This window comes from Myotis myotis, unplaced genomic scaffold, assembly GCF_014108235.1.
Source record: "Myotis myotis isolate mMyoMyo1 unplaced genomic scaffold, mMyoMyo1.p scaffold_m19_p_8, whole genome shotgun sequence".
In the NCBI taxonomy this organism is placed as follows: domain Eukaryota; kingdom Metazoa; phylum Chordata; class Mammalia; order Chiroptera; family Vespertilionidae; genus Myotis; species Myotis myotis.
Window position 1 is genome coordinate 50293621 of NW_023416390.1, and position 22504 is coordinate 50316124.

At 37.7% G+C, this 22504-nt stretch overlaps 1 protein-coding gene across 1 annotated transcript in view; it reads left to right on the forward strand.

The window, feature by feature from the left end:
* The first annotated feature begins 1889 nt into the window (after positions 1-1889).
* Positions 1890-22504, forward strand: part of SCN9A (sodium voltage-gated channel alpha subunit 9) — a 132301-nt gene continuing 111686 nt past the window's right edge. The window contains exon 1 of the mRNA XM_036320434.1: positions 1890-2099. The gene's annotated coding sequence lies outside the window, so the exon portion shown is untranslated. The remainder of the gene's footprint in view (positions 2100-22504) is intronic.

The following is a 22504-nucleotide window of genomic DNA, read 5'->3' on the forward strand; positions in this document are numbered from 1 at the left end:
ACGGGGGGGGGGGGGGTCCCCTCAGCCCAGCCTGCACCCTCTCCAATCTGGAACCCCTCAGAGGATGTCTGACTGCTGGTTTAGGCCTGATCCCCGGACCTAATCCTGGACCACTGGCTCCTAACCACTCACCTGCCTGCCTGCCTGATTGCCCCTAACTGCCTCCCTGCTGGCCTGATCACCCCTAACTGCCTCTACCTGCTGGCCTGATCGCCTCCAGCTGCCCCCCACCAGCCTTGTTGCCCCCAACTACCCCTCCTGCCAGCCTGGTCGCCCCACGCAGCCTGTCCGGTTGTCTGTTCGGTTGTTTCGGTTGCGACAGTCGCTCAGGCTTTTATATAGATAGATATGGAATCCCCTAGATTCTAACTGTGCTGTGTCATATGGATTTTTCCCTGGTAGAAAGGAGATCAGATGTCAGGCAGCTATAAGAGAAAGTGTTGGTTGTGCTCATTTTAATTCTCAGTGACAACTGAGTTGAAGGCAATCTGGAGGGTGTCAAGGAAACAAAATGGCAATGATTGCATCTCATCAAAAAGGCTGTCACTGCTAGCACAGTTGAACTCTTCTTATGTCTGCAACCAATCAAGGAGGAGAAGGTGACTTGACATTGAGAATTATCCCCAAGTGACCAAGTTCACCCTTCGGTGGAGAACCTCAGAAACGGAAAGTTTCCTTCCTTCCCTAGCACATCTTGCATAGCAAGAATGTGAGGTCCCAAAGCCCACGGCAAACCTCAGAAGCTCAATAAGCAGCAATGAAGGGTAAATCCTGGGGCTTAAAATCCTGTTTGTTTACCACTAAGTACCATGTCCACAATAGAAGGCGTGGACGCAAATAACACTAGAGCTGCAAATGCCCATCACTCAGGTTTATACTGCAAAGTGATCTGCCCTTTTAAAAGCCTGAATACAGAAACCCACTCTGCCCCAAAGTAACCCTTGATTTTTCTCCTTGGTGGACATTCACGGTTTCTCTTTGAGAAAGGGAATTCAGACCTGTTTCCATCAATCTTCCTCCCAGCAGGCTGCTGTAGAAAACACACACACACACACACACACACACACACACACACGGATTTAAAAAGATTTCTTTTCACAGTCGCACCTACCCAGCTCAAACTCACAACCCTCATGACCCATGGTGCTCTGAGAAAGCATCCTCTCTCCCAGGGCTCCCTCTCCACCATGACGACCTCTGACTCCTTACTCCTTCTTAGAAAAAAAAAAAAAAAAGTGTAATTCTTTGCCTGCCTGGAAGACTGGAAAACCCGATCGATCGATTATAAAAAAGAAAAGAAAAATCGTAGCTTGGACACACGCCTTGCGCGCCACCGCCCGTGTCCGCGGGCAAAGCACCAGGGAAGAAACGGATTCGCAGTCTCCATCCTCAGAGCCCAGCGCCATGGCCATTGGTCCCCACCTCCTCCTCCGCCGGGGCGTTCTCCTCCCGCTCCCCGCCGAGCCCCGCTAAGTGACTTCTCGGAAACGTTCGCGGATTCTGCTGAGCAGGGAGGGAGGAGGGGGTGATGGGGCTGGAGAGAGGTAAGGGAAGGGCTCTTCTGGCTGCTGGACACACGCACACACACGCACACACATGCACACACACACTCCCCACCTCACCCCACCCCGAAGGGTAGCCTCCCACTTGGCACAGAGTGGAAGGGCTCCGGCTCCGCCAGCACCGCGCCCGGAGCTGGGTCCCGGCCCCGGGCGCCAAGGGGAGAGGAGCGCAGGAGGGAGGGTGGGACAGGTCTGCAGGGGGGCGGCCGGGAGGAGGGCGGGGCCCGCGTGGGGCGGGGCTGCGGGCCTGGGCGCGCCCGGAAGGAGGGGCGCCGCGGCGGTGCGGCCCCGCCAGCGCCAGCGCTCCCGCAGCGGGTGTCTGCTTCCCGTTCTTCCGCTCGGCTGGCCGGGGCTGCTGGCCTGGGTGCCGCGGCTCGCGGTGGCGGCGCCCGCTGGGCAGCAGGAGCCCAAAGAACAGGGCGGAGCAGCAGCACAGGGAGCGCCGGGGAGCCAGGAAGGTCCCCGAAGCCCGCGCCCTTCCCGGGGCCAGATTCTGCGGGGGCACGGGGTGGGCAGGACCGGCGGGCAAGGCTGCAAGTAAGTGCCTTTTCTCTTGCTGCTCTGGTGCCGGTGGCAGGGAAGCCACCAGTGTCGCCAGCGCTGTCCTCAGCCGCCACACCCACCTGTGTCCGTATTCGCATCTCGGGGCTTTGGCCACCGGCGTGAAGCCACCTGGAGCGCAGAGAGGGGGAGCCGGCGGAGTGCGGGCGGGACGTCCCAGCATTTGGGGCCGGAGGAGCTGAGAGGGCTGGAGAGGCAGCTGTTCCCACTGCAGCGCCCGTCCTTTGCGGGTTTGGACCTGGTGCGTTTGCTGCCAGGGTCTGAAATGTGCAAAGGGCAAGACACCTGACGGGTTTTTTCTTCCTGTTGATGCTAGCAGAGTTGTTGGATGGGTTTCGGTTCCAGGGACAGGTCGTGGCCTATGCCCCCTTGGCTAAGGCGGGAACCAGCAGCTGATGGATACCACCTGAGGGACAGGGAAGACGTGCCACAACCCTTTAGAGCAGACAAACAAATAACTGACAAGACTGCTGAGCCCCAGTTCTCCACGCAGCTTGTTTTCCAAATGATGACGCCTTTCATAGTGACATTCAGAGAAGGTTCAGAATCACTTTAACTTTTTATCCACTTCATCAGAAACGGGTATTTACTTTCAGGGGGAAAAATAGGTACTTTCTTTACTTGTATTAAAGGCAATTGAAAGATGAAAGCAAGATTCCCAAACCAGAAAATGTAATGACAACTTTGTGATTATAGCAAATATTTAATTCATTATTTTAGTGTGTGTTTTTTTTTTTAATTATTACAGCTGCAGCTCTCCCAGTAATTTATATCTCCTTTGAAGCTAAGAGCAATGTTTATAGAGAAGCTTAGGGGAGTTTTTAAAAAGCTCAGTTCAATATGATAAAGACCAAATCAATATGAGCTTTTAAAATAATGGTGGATTTTCAGTGGCTGAGTGTGAGTTGGGGGTTATGTTCTTTTCTATTTCTATTGCTGTTTTTCTTTCTTTCTTTTGGTATTTTAAAATATATTTTCACGATTTTTGCTTTAACATAAATATAGCCTGTCTACATATAATATGCAACCCAAATCCAAGTATTAAGTAGTCCTTTTCATTGAATCTTCTGATTATTTTTTTTCAAATTAGAGTTCATTTTCGTAGGATTTTAAAAAAATATCTTGATTGTTTGAAAGCTAGTCTAATTTGATCCCTGTGTATGGAATTATCATGATTGTTAGAATACTGCTTACAACAAAGTGCTAGGCAAAATATGGCATTAGATGTAATGGAGGATGTGCCCTCTATTTAGGAAACTGATAATAGTTTTACTTAAGGTCAATTTTTTGTATCTTGTAGGTGTTTAAATACCTGTCTACTAGAGATTGCCTTTTGGAAGTGAACCATTGTGCAGTCATGAGACACAGTGACATATTTTTACAGAGGGTGGGTACACAATATGCCATGATTCTTATGGTGCAGGGCAGGGCTCACCGGTACCTGGTGCTTCTACGGAAGAAAGATGAGTCAGGTCTGGCTCTCTCCCAAGGGCATTCTGGTGCCTCCTGTGTCTCCTGGGGCCCAGAGATAATCTTGGGAGCCCTCCTGTCTCAGTGCTTGTGTTTTTGCTACCTGTGGCTGAGATGTGTTTTGGCAGCAAAGAAAAAGTAAGAAATTCAGAGGAGGAATCAGAGGGGTCCTATTCAACTTTTTATTAAGAACAACCCATTTTTCTCTGTGGTAAGGACAAAACAAGAGTCTTACATTTTTGCATGAATAATCAATACTAATATTTATCTCCTATGTATTCCTCTTAGATATGTGGAAAAAAGTGTGAAGTGTTGAAGGGATTTATACGCTATTTTTCTAACCTTAAAGGAGCTAAATGTTTACAAATGTGAATGGGCCATTCTAAATGTCATGATAGTAACAGCATGTTTTTCCTGAAACTCTGTCCTTAGATTCTTTCCCACCTCCATCATTTGAATAAATGGCTCAACCCTCCACCAAGTGTTGATTGCTCCCTCTTCCTCATGATGGCATTTCATCCCTAACCAGACCATATTTAGAACTATCAATCTTATTATCCAGTCACACTTCTATTCAGTTATCCTTCTCAGATGTATCTCTTCCACCCTGTTATCTATATCTCTACTGCCACCAAATCAGTTTTGGCCATCGTCATAATTTACTTGGGTACCTGCTACAGCCTTTATAGTTTGTTCTGCTTCCATAGATTTTTCCTCCTGCAGGTCACTCTTAATAATAAGCAATGATGCCTCTTCTTAACAATATTCATTGACTCATAACTGCATAGAAAATATGAATAAATGCAGAAACACAGAAATGGGTCAACAGCAAATTCTTTCTGTTAATATCAGAAAAGATCGCCCTGTGATCTGGCCCCTTTCTCTACAACCTCACTGAACCCATCTCCCTCTCACTGATATGCTCCAGCCACACTGGTCTTTTACCACCTGGACCACGTGGAGAAATTTCCTAAGGCGTTTTCAAATGCTGTTCTTAGAGCCTGGACTCTTCCTTTTTCTCCTTAAACTTTAAGCCTCAGCTCAAAGGCCTCTTCCTCAGATCATTCTGGATCACCTTGTCAAAAGTAGGTTGTCATCTGTTAGTTTCTATCTTGGTACCGTGTTTGTTTCCTGCACAGTGCTTATTCTACAGCATGCAGCTATTTTGTGGATTTGTGCAATGCATGCTCCATAGTGCAAGCCTTTATTGTTGAGTCAGCTTCCAGTACAGTGCCTGGCATGAAGTAGTGGGGGAGGGTGTTCCCAGATATTTCAGTACAAAGATATGACTTATTTCATCATAGAGCACATCAATCCAGTAAATATATGCATTTCCTGTTGTTGTCGTTGAGCATCTGATACGTTCACAGCCTTGTACTATGATTTTGAAGAGGTAAAATTAAAATATCCTGAGATGTATTCCTATCTTTTAGCAATTATTAGGCAATAACGTGTTGAAAGGTAAGTAGATTATAATGTATTCTTAGGAAAGCAGTGACCACCACTGAATTAAAATGTATTTTAAAGAAAAATTGGAGTGTAAGCCAATATGACTTTAGTGTGAATGACTCCTAATATACAATGCTGACTGTATTTGGTTTAAATCTGTATATTTTACCAAGAATTTAGGCTAAATTGGTAATTACTAAATTTAAAATATTGTTTTGTAATAAAAATGAGCATTTGAATAGGCTCTGCTGATGTAAATATGGTCAAGTGAGGCTCAGGCTTAAGATCCGCGGCTCACACGATCCAAGTTGGTGTTTACTCCAGGCTCAAGGGGCAAATGATCTCTCAAATCCAAAATGCTCACTAAGAAAGGCTCAGAGAGACACTGTGGCTAATCCAGGAAGATCCATCACTGTTATTTGGTGCCAGAGGAGGGACTTCAAACTGCATGCTGGCCAATGATAGCATCATATTTACACACACACACACACACACACACACACTCACACACACACTCTCACACTCACACTCACACACACACACTCTCACACACACACACTCACACACACACTCACACACACAGAAATTGTGTGGCAATAAAACCTCAATTATTTTTTTGAGACTACACCTAAGGATAACCCAAACAAGTAGTTTTGCTACTAATATTTGGTTGAAAATTTTGCTTGCAAATAGGTGACCGGCATTGATTTGTGATATTGTTTTCATTTTGGGGAGTTCTGGGTCAAGAATTTGGCAATCATGTCTCCTCCGAAGGACTAAAAGTATTTTATGAATTGTCACCAGGGATTTTGTTAAATGTTCTATGAAGAACACATTGTGGTTGTTGCAATGTCTTGGAGTGCATCTGTGTACTAATTGAAGGTGGCCCTCTGTTTTACATACCACAGTCAGCTAATTTATTATTACACGGGGTATTATAGCTTCCCTCTTCAGAACTATGAAAATCAGATTGCCACTTAAGTTGGCAAGGTCATCATAAAAGACACTATAAGACTGTATAAAAATAATTTTCATATGAGGATTTATGGAAGAGCATTCACAGAATGTGAATAGATTACTTTTGTGGGATAGGAATGAACAATTTGGTGTCTCTCCATCCGGCAAAAAGAAATTTCTTCATTGAAGGTTTAATTTACTTCTCTGTGTATCTGGAAGGAAATGGCTTTAGGCAACAGGGAAAGCCTCAGCTTTTGGCAGCTAAAGTTGGAGTGAAGTTTGGAGGAATGAAACTTGGATGGTGAGGAAAAATGCCAGGCCATGGTGAAGAAGGAAAGGAGAAGGGAACCCTTGAACAGTGCCAATAAACAATAGCCACAGACAAATTGCAGTTGACATTGTATACAGAACTGAACTTTATATTTTTTTAACTCACTGACAAAAGAGTTCTCTCTTTAAAATAATAATTGCATTTTAAGTAAAACTATGCTATTATTGCTTTTTTTTTTTATAGAGGAGATGGAATACCTTTAGATTTTTAAAATGAGGTAACTGGGAGCCAAATATGCCATATATTATTATTAAAATACACCATTACTTTAATTGTAATTTCATTGCTGTTCATTTTATTATTTCCTTTTGTTGTGTCAAGTGTTTGAGAGATTGCTATTATTGATCATGAATTTCTTTAAAATGACTCCTGGATCTTTTACAGAGCTTTCTGAATAACTTATCAAAATAAGATAAAAGTCTAATTGCACCTACGATTGTCCACTAGGAAATGTAGAGGGAGAAGTCCATTTACAGTGTCATTAACTGACCAGCTCTGTTCTGCTGTAAATACTTTTTTCTTTCCCAGTCTTCTCTTCCCCATCTCATTTCTGAACATTTGATAGACAAGCCATTAATACAAACTTTGCTTGATTATTAGGTTAAACTGTTAATACAAAGAATTGGAAAATTGAGCTTCTAAAGAAGATGAATAAGATTAGATAGATGAATTAAAATATAAGCACAAAGACATTTCTGTGGAGATTTTTAGTGAAATTTTCTATGTACTATATGCCAAACTTGACTTCCTGTGTCTGGTTGTTTTTAAAAAATAGGGATGATTTCACTAGACATAGTGTCTGTCAACTGTTCTATTTATTCATAAAGTATGTACCTTAGACTATAATGTAATTGTTTAAAATATGTCATCTTCTTAAAGGTCTATAATTTAGAGATTCAAAAAAGAAGTAAATGTAGATGTTCAAATACATACAGGAAAGTTAAACAGGGGAAAGTAAAAGAAATGTTACATGATAATGACATATCCATATATATATTGTTGTTGTTGTTAATCCGCACAGGATTTTTATCTATTGCTTTTCAGAAAGAGTGGATGGGAGGGAGGGAGAGAAAGAGGCAGGTGGGAGGGAGGAAGGGGGAGAGAGAGAGAGAGAGAGAAACAAACATGGATGTGAGAGAGACACCTGAACTGGTTGCCTCCCGCACTCGCCCATCTCAACTGGGAGCAGGGAGCAAACCCATAACCCAGGTACTTGCCTTTGACTAGGAATCGAACCTGCAGCCCTTCAGTGCACAGGCTGATGCCCTAACCACTGAGAACACTGGCCAACTCACCCCTTATGTATTGATTTAAACTCCATAAATGATTTATTTTCACTCCAATGGACAGTGCTTCTTTTGGGGCTTGGGAAAGATAATTTATTAACTGAATGTATATTTTGAGTAGGATAAATAGAATATTTTACTGGTAAATAATATCCTTTTTATCTGGCTGATGATATAAAGTCTCAGGAACTATGGGACCAATCTTTACAAATGATCCTTTCATGGTATAAAATAATACAAAGTTTAAGTGAAGGGCTTTGTCTTCTTAATATAATATATATTCTTGTTACCCTGGACAAACTCGGCTCATGGTGATTAGGTAGGGAGAAGGCAAATGGCATCCTCAGGAGCCAGCTGGGAGCAAGGTTCTGACTGCACCATGAGATCATCCAGCAGGCTTTTAGGAATGAATGTTTGGAGAATGGTTATGCAGAGAAGCTCTTTTGAAAATTCATATTATTTCCTTACTGTACTTCAGAATTTTTGTAAATATTTTTACAAAGTGTTAAAAGCACAGAAGAATAAAATTATAATCATATTAGTATAGTGGTCTTAGTCAGATGCTTTAATTTCTAAAATGTAACTTCATTGTAAAATAAGTAGTGTCTAATTCTAAGGGTATCTGTACAAATGAAGTTAAATATATACACATACACACTAAAAAGGGCATTTTTGTGTCTCACATGATGAGTAGGTATTCAATAATGGTAGGTAGACAATTTTGAACACTATTACAATCAAAATGAGTTTTGATTATATCTTAAATACAATGATACAGCATCTAAAGTTCATTGTTGTTACTTTTACTTTTAATCCTATTTCAATGAATACTAATAATGCAGTTTTTCTATTTTTAATAACATCTCTAATATAGGATAATTCTATTTTGAATTCCGTATATCACTCTCTTGCTAAAGTTGTCATTTATAGGGCTATTATAGATAGTTTATATGAAGTATCCAAAAACTTGTCAGTAGGAAAATATGGGAGAGATGCTTAAAATAAAATTTTTTTTAACTATTCAATTACATTGTTTTTATGTTTTGAACCTGATCTATCAGAATTCTTTATTAATGGAGAACAGAGCAGGGGAGGTGACCTGCTAGATATCCTATTAATTAGTACATCATACAACTAATATCTAATTTTATAGGACAATTTTGAAAAGAGTATATCATAGAATTTTTTACTTATATATGAAATCAAACTTATTCTAATAATTCAGTCATCGGGAATGTAACTCTTAATTTTTAAACCAACAAATAAGATGTCTAAGCCTGAGGAAAATATTTTCCAATATGTCCACTCACTTGCTTTATTTCATTGGTGATACATTTACAAAAAGTAGGATCTTATACAGAAAACCATCAAATTAAGGGTAATAACTGAATATTTTGTTTTCTTTATCAATCCACAATTCTTCCCCAGTTACAAAGAATGATCGACTATGTATTGCAAGAGGTAGACCAGGGAAATATCTTGAAGATAGAAAATAAATATATAACAGGTACACTGCCATATAAAGAGCACAGTTTACATCTTGTTAATATTACTGATAATAACATTAATTTAACAGCCTCGAATACAGTGCTCTCATTTTTTCCAAGCAATACATTAAAGGATTTGCAAATGCTTCTTTTAAATCCCCACAACCACCCTTTGAGGTGAGAACCCTAAGGCTCAGAAGTTACATTACCTTCCCAAAGACTCACAGTGATTACTAAACCTGAGTAACACTCATCTTTTTTAAAGGAGAAAAAAATCTTATTTATCCCAATATACTTTCACATATCCCACACAGCTATACCCTATAGTTATGTTACCAGATTCCCACAAAAGCCTTTTTAGCCCTAATGGTACTGAAATATTCTACATTTATAATTGAACATAGCCAGCTATGTAGTTACAATACTAGAGAACAAGAAAAAGAAAGATTGTTTAAATGTTCATCTTGAATGCTGATTCTTGGGGAGTGCATTTGTGTGAAACTGCAATTGAGATTTAGGTGGATGTTTGAAGGTATTATAAAATGTATCTATACATTTAAAGTGTTATTGAGGTTGTTTTAGAGATTGAGAGACTTTACTTTCCTGGTCTAGGGTTGTCATTGTACTACTCTGATTTGACTTGGTCATGAATGTTTTTGTTTGTTTTATTATGAGGGAGTCAAAAGAGGAAAAGGGACTTTCCTAAGGTAGATGAGAGTTGAAAGAAGAGGAGTATTGTCATTAAAAGGGGTATGTATATTAAATGTCATGGATGAAGTTTATGCATCCTTGAGTGATGTAATGGATAAAATGGAATGAAGTTGCAAATATGAGATCCTGGTGTTAGAGGGTGGAGGAATATAGAAAGTAAAGCGACCTTCTGCAGGGTAAGGAAGGAAGAAGGTGGTATTCCTCTAAAGTTCTTATGTCCTAGAAATTAAGAATATATTAGAAGAGTACAAATATTCTTAGTACTAAAAATTGATACACTCAAATGTAACCTACATCATAGTACTTATTGTCACAAAGACAATGATTTATGTCATTTAAAGTGTTTCTTTAACATCAATGATTCAAGGTGTTCACTCTTAAAGGTTTTAAAACAGTTTTGGAAAATTAAATTTAATTTACATTATACTTATAGTAATTTCTAATACAGGTAATTTTTAAAATATGTATTATGTGCTTTGCTTGGGTTATAAAAACTATAGGAAATTGGGCTCCTGAGTTCTATGATATATCTCAATCTGTTCTAATGTTTGTGGATTGGCAACTGTGTGCCACAAGAATTTTTAAAACATGCAATACCTGACTATTTAGTCAAGGGTACTGACCGCTTTTCCCTTAGATTGTCAAATAAAAAAAAAAATGACAACAGCCAACACAACAATAGCTGTACAGTGTGAATAAATCAAAATTATACTTTTTTTGTGAGATCAGCAAAAAATACATTTTTTGTTGTGCCACAGAATTTTAGTAATTATTATATGTGTGCCATGAGTTGGAAAGGTTGAAAATTGCTGTACTAGACTTTTTTTTTTTAAATATATTTGATTGATTTTTTACAGAGAGGAAGGGAGAGAGATAGAGAGTTAGAAACATCGATGGGAGAGAAACATCGATCAGCCGCCTCCTGCACATCTCCTACTGGGGATGTGCCCGCAACCCAGGTACATGCCCTTGACCAGAATCAAACCTGGGACCTTTCAGTCCGCAGGCCGACGCTCTATCCACTGAGCCAAACCGGTTTTGGCAGAAAATTGCTATACTAGACTTTTTAAGGGAAGAGAACATTGCTTGTTCATATTGACATCCCTGCATGTTGTCTTACATGCAGCCATTCTTAATCCATAGCTGCCGATTAAATGAATCATTTATTGCACAACTATATATGCTCAACTTTTATTAAGAGCAATTCTTTTTCACGGAAACTTTCTAAGCATGTGGAAGGAATAACTTAAGAATTTACTAATTTATGCTTCTCAACCCTAGCTTTCTATCATTACTAGGTCCTGATGAAAGTGTCAGATATCTTATTTCTTAGAAAGGGAACAGCACTCCTGCTTATTTTCTGCCATAGTTTGGATTCACTAATCCTAGATGACAATATTTAGTTTTATTTGCATAAAATACCCAAACTATTTTAACATGTGCTCAGGTTGACACATTACAAAGACTGAAGCCCAAATCCTTTCCTGAGACCTATCTATTAAAGATTTACTTAAGAGGTGGACTGCAGTCACATAAATAAAAAGAGTGAGAGCTAAAATATCCAGCTGGCCTGGTGATCAGTCTTTAAACCCTATGTGTAGATCAGGAATTGGAATCCAAGTTGGTATCAATGCCATTGAGGTTTGTGGGAAAGGAGAACCTGGCAGAGATCCCAGGAGTGGTGGTAAAGGGATGCTGAGTTGCTCCAGGTCAGTTCCCAGAACTCTTAGCATCACTATTCTCAGCACTCATATGTTTTCTGAAATTTAGCAATAATTCCTTTTTCCCCTCCCTCTTCCTTTATTCACTCCCTTCCTTCAGCAAGTATTTATTGAGCAGCTACTCAAGCACTATTATCGACACTGTAGATATAGCAGTGAGCAAAACATGAAACTTTATGCAAGTTTGGGGACAGATAATGAGTAAGTAAACAAATATTTACTCATCATCTATCCTTGTATATATGCTGTCAAGAAACATGCAGCAGGACAGGGAAAATTGAGAGAGAGAGGCATTATTTAGTAAGGGTGGGTAGAAAGCTTTTAATTTTTTTTCTCTTTCTTTAAAATTTATTTTTATTAAATTTGAGGGGGTTACATTGCTTAATAAAATTATATAGGTTTCATGTGTACATTTCTATGATACATCATCTCTATATTACATTGTGCCTTCTACCCAAAATCTTTTACCAGACACTCAACTCCCTTGACCCTTCACTACCTTCCAATCCCCCTTCCCTCTGGTACCACCATAATGTTATCTATGTCTATGCATTATTGTTTGTCTTGTTTGCTCATTTATTGCTTTCCATTTTTGAGGATCCTCAAAAATTTAAGAATAGACTTACCTTATGACCCAGCAACCCCTCTTTTGGGTATCTACCCCCCAAAATTGGAAAATATTTACATATTTATAAAGATATATGCACCCCTATGTTCATTGCAGCATTATTCACAGTGGTCAAGACATGAAAACAACTGAAATGTTCTTTGGTAGATGATTGGATAAAGAAGATGTGGTACACATATACAATGGAATCCTGCTCAGCCATAAGAAAGTATAAAATACTGTCATTTGCAACAACATGGATTGATTTTGAGAATATCCTGTTAAGCGAAATAAATCAGACAGAAAAAGTCAAGAACCATATGATTTTACTCATATGTGGGATATAAAACTGAAAGCAACAACAACAAATGCTTTTTAGAGGTGATATTTGAGCAGAGTCTAGGAGGTCAGGAAGTGAGGGAGCTAGCTATGTAAGAGGAAAATCATTCCAGTCACAAAGAACTTCAGTTGCAACATATCTGATATGTTTATGGAACAGCAGGAAATCAGTGTGGCTGAAATGCAGAGAGCAAGGTAGAAATTAGTGTAAGATGAGGGCCTTTTCTTAATTTAGAAAAAATTGCTGTCTGCCTAGAGATCTGTATGATAAGCCAATCCAACAGTGATGGGATTGGAGAACCAGGAAGGGGATGAAGTGTGCTTCCTGCCCCACACTGGGTCCCATTCTGGGCAAATAAATGATTGGGAAACTTCTAATTTCCATACAATATCTTTTTGTCTTTTTTTATGGATAACTTATATGTGATTGCTTTATATTCTCTTCCCATGTGCAGTGGCTTAGATCCTTCATTATTACCGTTTGAGAGAAAAAGGCTCATTTGCTCAGAGGTTGCAGTTGAGAGTATCATTAAATGTTTACATCTGGAAATGAAGACATGGTGCAAGTACAGTACTATTTTGCATACTACATGCCATGGAAGCACATGGGTATCCTGTCAAGGTTGACACACTGCTACTACTTTGACTTTGATATCCTACTGACTCTCTATTACAGTTTTAAGGAAAATATTATGAATTAAGAAAAATTTAATTGTGGTAAAATATGCGTAAGATATTTACCATTTTAACCATTTTAAATGTTTAATACAGGGGCATTAAGTGCATTTACATTGTTGTGCAACCATAATCATCATTCTTCTCTAGAACTTGTTCATCATTCCACACTGAAACTCTGTACTCATTAAAAAATAACTCCTCATTTCCTTTGTCCCCCTCCCAGTGCCTGGTAATAGTTAACATTCTACTTTCTCTATGAATTTAACTATTCTCAGTACCACAGAATCATACAATATTTGTTTTTTTTGTGTGTTTGGCTTATTGCATCTAGCATATTTTAAAGATTTATGGCATGTATGAGAATACTCTTCATTTTTAAGGCTGTATAATATTCCATTATATGTATATGCCATTATTGTTTATCCATTCAGACATTGATGACATTGGTATACAAACAGCTTCTAATTAATTCTTTTGGGTATATACCCATAATTGGAATTTCTGGGTCATATACTAATTCTATGTTTAATTTTTGTGAAGAACTGCTGTAACATTTTCCACAGTGAATAAATTATTTTATATTCCCACTAGCAATGCACAAGGGCTCCAATGTCCACATCAGGAAATTGTAAGCAACACTCTTTCTTACATTTTTTCTCTTTTTTAATAATACGCATCATAGTGAGAATAAAGTGGTATCTCATTGTGGTTTTGATTTGCATTTCTGTAATGATTAGTGAGGTGGATTATATTTTTATGAACTTATCGACCATTTGTATATTCTCTTTTTTTTTAATAATTTTTATTTCTTGAAGTATTACAAAGAGTATTACATATGTCTCCTTTCCCCCCCTCCCCCCTTGACATTCCCCCGGCCCCTACCCCCTAGTGTCTTGTGTCCATTGGTTATTCTTATATGCATGCATATAAGTCCTTCGGTTGATCTCTTAACACCCCCTCCAAACCCTCCCTAAGCTTCCCACTGTAGTTTGACAGTCTGTTCAATGCTGCTCTGCCTTCTCTTTGAAGAAATGTCTATTCCAAGCTTTGTGCACTTTTGAATGGATATGTTTTTGTAATTTTGATGAAATCTACTTTATCTGTTTTTTTTTTTTTGTTTTTTTTTTTATTTTGTTGCCTGGGCTTTTGAGGCCATATCTGAGAAAATATTGTTAAACCTGATTTTCCCCCTATGTTTTCTTATTATAGTTTTAGCTCTTACTTATTTTCTTCACAATTACTTTAGACATTACAGAGTCTAATAGTTTCCAACTTCCCTTCACTAATAACTCCAAGAGGTCTGGTTTTTAGCTCAAATATTTCTTACTCTGAGCATTTACCTTCCATTTCAATAACCCCATCTAATTTCTTTCTTACACGAAGGATTAAAATTCTTGAATTGTTGGAAGAGTATACTAGCAACTTTAGGGGATTCCTGATGTGGGAAGAATATTATATATTCATATTTTCCTCCTGTCTGATGGGGTTCTTTCATTTTTGACCAATCTTGTTATTGGAAAAGTTTGGGTTTGGTCCCTTCCTGTATAGTCCAGGGAAGTCTAATTCCTTGCTAACTACTTAATAGATTCAGGAACTCTTTATGTTCTTATCCTAAGAATTAGATGATATCATTAAGTGGATTTCTACCTGGCCGGCTGGTGTGACTCAATGGTTGAACATCAACCCATAAACCAGGAGGTCACATTTCGATTCTTGGTCAGAGCACATGCCCAGTTGCAAGCTTGATCCCCAGTAGGGGGTGTGCAGGAGGCAGCCTATTGATGATTCTCTCTCATCATTGATTTTTCTCTCTCTCTTTCTCCCTCTTCCTTCCTCTCTCTGAAATCAATACAAACATATTTTAGGGGGAAAAAGGATTCTATCTGCTATAATCATGATACCCTCTGACCCAGCACAATGTTTTGCACAGAGTGGTACTCATAATACTGGAGTGAGTAGACATATGAATAAATGAATGCAAAAGAAAGACTATCTTATTTTCTTAAGCATTTAGACTTCTATTTAAATCGTAGATTTATTTTAACAAAACAAGTTCAGAAGTCTCCTTTCTCCATAGTGAAAATTAGCAAAGACACTAATTTTTCATTCAATTTTTGTTAGAAGTGTTTTTAGAAGTTTGCTAATGAGATCTAAAGTTTGAAGGTTAGAGATTGTACCACAAATATTTCTTGTTCCATTAGACAGTCCTTGTGGAGGTTCAGTCCCATAGGCAGCAGTTTTTCCCTTGTGTAGCTACTGGCAAATGAAAACGGTAATAGTTTACACTGAGTATGGTATATATTGTCATGAAAATAACACATATAAATATAGCTTGTTTATGAACAGTTCAATATATTCATCATAATAATAGTTAAAAGAGTTAAAGCCTGTAAATAAAAGTTAAGCACCTTTGCCATTGAATTGTTGAATACTCTTTTTGCCTAAATACTTAGCTTATTCAGAATCCAAGTCTCCTGGTCAGATATATACCAGAATATAAATTTGAGGAAGGATGGGAATTATTTTATTCCCATTTAATTATTACTCTGTAGCAACTGTCTAATCTGGAATTTTCTCCATGATTCTAAGCCTATTTACATCTACTAGGAGATTCTGGAAATCCTGTCTTAAACAGTAGAACATAAGAAATCCTATCATGTAATCCACTCATTAAAAAAAAAAAATTCCCTAAATCTTCTGAATACCCTCTACACAACAATAACCTCCAAAGAGAATACATTTTAAACAATATTATATTGGTTTTACCCTATTCCCAGATTAAGGTCAAGGCTACGAAATGCCTTGCCGCAATTATAGCCTGTAGTTCCATGAGAGAGTAGAGAAATATGAAACACAGGATGTTTCTGTTTATGAACATGTTAATTTTGTAAAAAAAACAAACAAACAAAAAAAACACACAAAAAAAACTTGTTGGTAAGTTCATGTGATTTATCCCATAGTACTTTAGCATCCTTAGATGAATTTCTACTATATAAGCTGTTTCTTTAGAATCATAAAACTGGGTACCTCTTTCCTCTGCCAATATACATTCTGAAAGAATGTCTAAAGCAAAAATCTTATAAGTAGACAACCAGTTTTCTTGATAATATCCACAGATATTCCAAGGAATTCCTTGGCATGCATACTGCTTCATTCACTTGTCCCAATATTACATTCAAGAACCTTGAGTGTATTGAACTATTGCTGGCCTGTTGCGGGTATTTCTTCAGAAACTGTCACTATGCTTGGATTTTACCTTCTTGAGCAACTACGTAGCCTTCTCTTGTTTTAATGTTAGGTTCTGGAGCATTCATTACTAATGAAGAGACACTATCTGATCTGTGCTAAAACGTTCTCCCTTAAAACATTTTTTTCCTTGTGTCTTCCTAGCTTTTGCCTAGGTTCAGCATTTTTAACCTATTGTATAACCCTGCTCAGTCCTAAAGAATCATGGCTGCTATTGGATGATTAATCCTTTACGCACTTGCCACATTCCTTTACACATTAAATTATTTTATTTCTGCTTTGATTTCCATACATTCCAATTCCGGGGTTTTAAAATCTTCCAGCACCCTCATTATATTTGCATTTAACAAGCCTGGTGGGCTTGTCTTCATCACCACCTAAAAACAATGTGCATATTCTGCATGGACTGTGTGGACTAATGAGCCTTATGTGGGCAGGGTCTTTATACATGTCTGTGTGTGATATATATCACCATGTGTTGGTAGAAAGCAGCGTGGTCTTGGTTTTGCAATGATAATAGCTTAGTTTTAATCTTTAAAATATTTAAAGTTGAAATCTCCTTGAGGAGAAATGGTTCTGTACATGCAATATAAACATCTATCTATTATGGATAACCAAATTTATTCTCCTTCCTTAAGAACATTAGGTGTGCAAAGTCAATTTATAGGGAAGTTGATAAAAATCACTCATAATAATAGTGATTTTTTGCACTTAAAATGTATCAGGAAATGTGCTAAGTGAATGGTTTAGGATGTATTGTGCACTTAAAGTGCACTAAGAAATGTGCTTAATGATTCAAATGCAGTGTCGCATTTTTTTCCCTTGGAGTGACCTTATGCGATAATCATTTTCAGCCGTGTCTTATGAAGCAGAAACTAAACTTTGGAGAGCTTAATTAATTTGCCCCAGCACACAAGCTAGTAAGCAGTAGAGATAGAATTTGAACCCAGGTCTCTCTCACTCTGGAGCCACAAACCTAACAACTATGCTATGTTTTCTTCCTCCTTTATTGCAGACCTATTTTAGAATAAAGCCTTAAACATGTTATGCACATGAAATAACATATAAGTAACAAATATTCTCCACTTAAATGTTGATAAGGTTTTACTTTTAATGACCAGCTCACAGTTTATCATTTAAAATTTCAGTCGGTAAAATTGCTATATATATAAGATTTATTTAGCTTAGGCACTATGGTAGGCATTTTACAGAAACTTTCTATTTTATCTAATAATCTTTGAAGATATACTTTCTCCATTTCATTTATGAAGAATTTGTATAATGCTACAGAGCTAGGTGTGTGTTTTAATCAAGAATTAAAACCTAAGTCTGCCTGACACCAAAGTTATTAGACCCTTTGTCCTAAACCATGTTGATGTTTTGGAGGAAATGGATATTTGTGTAATCAAAGAGTGGAAATGCACTCTTTATACAAGACTCTATGAAAAGGAGTAGGATCTCTTTTGCAGCCACACTTCAGTGACTCTAGAGGTCACCAAAGTCTGTGATGATTTTGTGATCTCAAGTAAGGGTTAATTCTGACAATATAAAATTATTGTTAGCTAAGATATATTTTCTCTTTTTCTTTCATATATCATGCATAGATAAGAATACATGAATTTTTTTATTAAACTTTTCAGATATGCCAGCAGTCATTGACAATAACCTTCCTTTTCCCCAAAGAAATACACTTCTTGAGATTTTTAACTTTATTTTTGTAAATTTGAGTTCTGTATTTTGTATCCCCAAGCATGGAGACAACTTCTTTCTTTTGATATTTTTTTCTCACCAAAGAACTAGAAATAAATTCCTACTATTCATCTGCCACTCTAAATATAAAGTTGTCAGATACACCTTTAAGGTGTGGTATGTTTTGTTTTTTTGTTTGTTTTTGCATAGCAGTTATTAAGAAAACATAAAATGTTATAAAACTCTTTGAGTGAATGGCTAAATAATTTTGGTACATCTGTGCAATAGGAGTTTCTGAAGCTGCTGTAAAGAGAACTTGTGACTCTGAAACATACTAATGTAGAAATATTTCCAGGTTATAATTTTAAGTGACAAATGCACAAATGTAAAGCAGTGTGTGTATATATGGTATTATTTGTGTAAAAAGAAAATTATATAGGTATATATGTGTTTATGCAAACATGTAGATGGATACACAAAGGATTGGTATCAGTGGTTGCCTCTAGGATAGGAATCTGGGTGCCTGGGGGGAAAAAGGAGAGAGGGAGAATTAATTTTCATTATATATACTTTTAAGTTTTGTGGCTATATTTATTCTATAAAAATAAATGTAAAAATACTACTTAGGGAAGAAACAAGAGTCAAACATGCAGCATTAGCCCAATTACTCAACTTAAAAGTGTCCTGTTCTTGGAGTTAATAACTTCTCTGAAGTTTAGGATTATAATCAAGTAAAGGGTTCTCAAAATTTGTCTGAAATGAATTAAATGATGCATGTGAATGAGTGATGAATGATGATGAATGATGTATCTAAGTGTCTTAAAAACCATCTATAATAATAAAAGTGTAATATGCTAATTAGACCAGACATCCTTCCGGACGTCCCTCTGGATGACCTTCCAGACGAAGCTGGAGCTGCAGCTGCGGGATTGAGGAAGCCGTTGCAGCTGCGAGGGAGGGATCCAGGGGGCCGCCATGGCTGCGAAGGCCTACTCTTGCACAAATTTCATGCATCGGGACTCTAGTCCTATATAATAATAGCCTAATATGCAAATCGACCTAACAGTGGAACGATCAGTGGAATGACTATGATGTGCATTGACTACCAGGGGGCAGACGCTCAATGCTGCCCGCAGGCCCTAGGCCAGCCAAGGCGAGTGCCAGAGGGGGGGCCCTGATTGCCCTGCTGGTTGCCCTGCAGAGGGAGGTGACGGTGGCAGTGGTGGTGTGGGGGAGTGGGGCTGGCGAGCGGGCAGCACCAGGCCGGCCAAGGCAGGTGCCAGCGGAGGGCCCCACAATTGCCCTGCCAGTTGTCCCACAGATCAGCCCTGATCGCTGGCCAGGCCTAGGGACCCTACCCATGCACCAATTTCGTGCATCAGGCCTCTATTAATGCATATAAAAATATATAATGTCATTATTAGCCGTTGGGAATAGTTATTTGAATTAAAGAAACTGCATTATACAAAACTCTAAGTGCAGAAAAGGTTGTGCAGAAGATCTGAGGAGATGCTAGATCCAACTAAGAAAAGAACAGAACAGAGCAAAAATTTTATCTCAGTTAGATGGTTCCATTTGAGATAAAATGGGCAAACTCTTTCAGCATCAGACAAGACTCCAGGGACTGTGTGAATATTTCATTCCCAGGTCTATGCTTCCCAGAAATATATCTTGAAGATAAACCTCTATTCTCACAATAGGAAAATATATATACATGCCCAAAAGTGTGAATATTTTAATTATAAAATAACTGCATAGTTCTGTTAAGTAGTAATTATAGATTTTTAAATTAAAAAACAAGTTTACCAAAGATAAAAACTTGAAAAATGGCAAACTGACAAATGAATAAATGGAAACTTTTGTGAAAAGGGATCAATATCTTAGCATAGCAAAGAAGGAAATGATGAGTTCCCCAATAGGAGAAGGACCAAGAGAAGAGACAGATTCATCAAATAAGAAACAGAAATGTCCCATGTATTGCACATTTAAAAAAGAACCTTTTCCCCATCAATTTGGGAAGCATTTTAAAATTTACTACAGTTAATATTGTTGTGGTGAGGAAAAATATATTTCCATACCAGAGGGAACATAAATTATTATAGCCTTTTTGGAAAACATTTGGCTTTCTGTTTGTACGTAAAAAAAAAAAAAAACACAAAGTAAATAGCTCAAAATATCAGTAATTTTCTCTGAGTAGATTATTTTATGTTGTATCATTTTTAACACTTTCTAAATGTTCTGCCAATGAAAATTTGCTATATGTATATTCAACTATATTAATAACCCCAAATTCGTTATATGCTCAACTTTCTGCAAAGGATTGTATCTTGGATTTAATGATAATAAAATGTTTCCTCTCTAACTTGACCCTGTTATTTACCTACAAACTATTAAATAAACTTTGTTGTTCAATGGCAAAAATTAAGTTAGGATTAATCAGGTATGGTATTTCTGCATGTGTCTCTAAAATAACTTTGTAATTTATCACTTTGTTAGATATCCAGACATTTGGTGATTTGTCCTTAAACAAATATATATTTCAAATGAAATATTTTCAGTTTTGGGGTGCATGAGTATTGATGAAAATGGAAAAATATCCCTAATGGATTTTTTAACTTCTACTGTGACTACTGTTGTAACTAGTGTAATTCACAATTAGGGAATTTTAAAGTTTAATTAGTTGGTGTCCACCATATTGGTCTTCCTTCTCATCCATCTGATCAAGCTTTTGACTTTACCCTTTATGGTTGGGAGAAAGCTGCTTTAATTAAACATAAGCAGATGGATAGTAGTCTTTATTTTGGTGTAATTAAAATGAGAAACAGATTATAATAGCAAAATTTTATATTTCTTGTACACATCTGCCTACCTGTAAGTTTTAGGAATTGTTGTTTTCTGAACATGTTTTAATTTTTTAAATGAGGAGAAAAAGAAAAATTGAGAGTGCCATAAATTTAAAAAAAGTTTCTGATGTAAAGTCAATGATGGCTATTGTGTATTATAAGTATTTGAAGGTGCTCTCAAAATACTGAAAAATCTTAAGTAATTTTGTTAAGTAATAAAGTTTGCTTACAAATCAGTGTGACATACATGACATGTTATCTTAAGGACAAGATGCTTACTTGTTCAGGTGATTGGGTTAGGAGACGTCCTCATTCCTCGAGCATTTAACAGGTTTCTGGGATGTCCAGATATCATGGTATACACTGGATATAAATGATAGCTTACACAAATTTCCTGTCTAAGGAGTTTATTTGAAAAAGGCATGGAGACTGATGGAAGAAATGAGGCATTATTGGAACTATGGTAAAAAGCCTCGGTTAGGGAGCTGATGGGCGCCCAAAGCAGACAGGAGATGAGAAGAAGCTGATGAACAGTTTAATTTATATGTGAGGGAAAGAGGGGAGGAGATAAGGTCAGGTCTCTTAATAGAAGAGATGTTGAGCTGCATATTAAAAGATAAGTAATTGGGTGATCAGGGTCGTTGAAACTGTTTGTACAGAGGGAACATCATGAGAAGGCAAGAATCATAGAAATATCTGGCTGCTCTTTGGGGAAATGAAATGTAAGGTGATGTATCAGGAATGTAGACTGAATAGGGGAAGAAAAGCTGTCAGCACCAGAGTAGGAACGTTTTTATGCCATAGAGAGACATGACAGTTAGTGGTCAGCTATAGAGGATTTTTTTTTTTAGGCAGAAGGGATCTAAATGGGTATAGGTTCAACTGTTTTACATTTTCTATTAAGCTATCATAAGCAAGGCTGTGTAATACTGATACTATGTTCACATTATGATAGGAAAATTTACCAATATTCCAGATTAGCAGTTTTTCTTCAATCTTACAGGTATAAGGTTTATTTGCTAGCAATGTCAAGTATAGTTTCCACATTGTACATGTCCCTTAACATCCATGTCGAGAAAGGAGAGTGGGAAGAGTATTTGTAATAGAGTCCAGTCCTCTCTCTCCTTTTTTTTTTTTTTTAACCCTGTCTTACAATAAAAAACAAACAAACACATATCATATACTGGAATGAAAAAACACGTTTCAAGTGTTACTGTATTATTTGGCATGTACTGGTAAGCATATTCTTAGGTAGTAATATCAGGTGCTTTGTAGTAATCCCTTAAAACTTCAAAATGAGATTTGTTCCCATTCCAATCAAGAAGGAAAAGGCATTTGGGAAAAATAAATAAAATATTTGTTTTCTAGTAATTAAAGTTAACCATATGGGCACCTGGTTCAAAAGGTTTGGACACACTGAATCCACGTGATTTTTGCACCCAACCCCCAAGCCTAATGACATATTTGGCCATGTTGTATTCGCTTGTCCCTAGCAAAGGCAGATGGATCAGCCAGGGAATTCTCCGCTAGCTTGGCCTTTCTGAAACCACGAAGTCAGGAAATGCAA